Source organism: Chenopodium album, chromosome 4 (genome assembly GCF_948465745.1).
Source record: "Chenopodium album chromosome 4, dcCheAlbu1.1, whole genome shotgun sequence".
NCBI lineage: Eukaryota > Viridiplantae > Streptophyta > Magnoliopsida > Caryophyllales > Amaranthaceae > Chenopodium > Chenopodium album.
In genome coordinates, this window is record NC_137837.1 from 30709989 (window position 1) to 30711328 (window position 1340).

Below are 1340 nucleotides of genomic sequence, written 5' to 3' on the forward strand. Positions count from 1 at the left end.
CAAGCCAAGGAGAGAAGCAAACACTCCGCCAGATTGTCCTCCCCTAACCATAGTAAAGTATCCTAACGAACCATCCAAATCCCTCATTTTTATACCCCCTACAGATCGAATATACTTACTTGTACCTAAAGATATGCTGGTCGGGGTCTTAGCAACTTGCTTCCTAGCATCATTTTTTGCCTTATTAGCAGCCTTTTGTTTTCCTTTCTTTTCAGTGCACGGCGAATATCTAACATTTGTAGTACGATGTGCCTTCTTCTTAGGTAAGGGTGGATCCTTAATCCTACCTGGAGCAGATCCTTCGTAGCTCTCATGGATTCTACTAACTGAAGTAGTGTTGTTACGGATTCCCGATGCCACTGTGAATGGTTTGTTTATCCCCTCAGGCCCATTGTTCTGCGCCACATAAGAAGGCGTACGGATAAATCCATGCACACCTTCATCCTCACCAGGACCATTCTCATTCTCTCCTGCAACCTGCCTTCTGGCAAACATAGCAACAACTTCATCAACTCTCAAATCCATGAGCTGCAACATTTCTGTCACAGCCAGCACTGCCTCCTTACAAGTGGAAGAGTCATAGCAAATCGGTTCATACGTCCTGTAAACACCCATTTGTGTCTCCCCAAAACCAAACCCGGTGATGAGTACCTTTCACGTCGAATCATAATCGAATGAAGTGAAATTGTGGAAAGTCTAGTGTTGCGGATAGTTTTAATTTCTTTTCTTATCTTTCTGTTTTTGAAAACCTATTTTAAGAAAAACAGCCAATCCAGTTTGGTTGGTCCATGATATGGGTCCAATAGTAATGTAGTTGGATAGGGCTTGAAAAGATCTTTCCAACGATATATGATAAGCCCAATTCCAATGAATATTGAGAAAGTTATGGCCAAATTCCTAAACTGGGCCCGGTTTGAGCCTTATATACGGCCCAATGATCTAGAGGAGGGCCCAATATGGATTTATCATTCCTAATGAAATTAGGAATGGTTTTAGTCTTCTAGATTCTTCTAGAAGGTTCTTTTCATTCCTAATTCAATTAGCATTGATAAATTGACTTTTGTTGACTTTTTAGAGTTTAAATAAGAATAAAAGAATGTTTTTGAGAAAAATACGATTTTATCCTCCTGGACGGTCAATTTCTATCTGATTTTAAGAAAACGTGTCAATAATTAAGTTAGCGCCAAACGCCAGCATTAGCGCCTGGCGCTAGCGTTAGCGCCTGGCGCTAATGTCAGCGTCTGGCGCTAGCCTTGTTTTTGCGCGTCAGAACTCTGTTTTGATTTTTTATCTTTTTGGCTGATTTTCTCTATAATTAGCCTTCCAAAAACTCCGTTTTC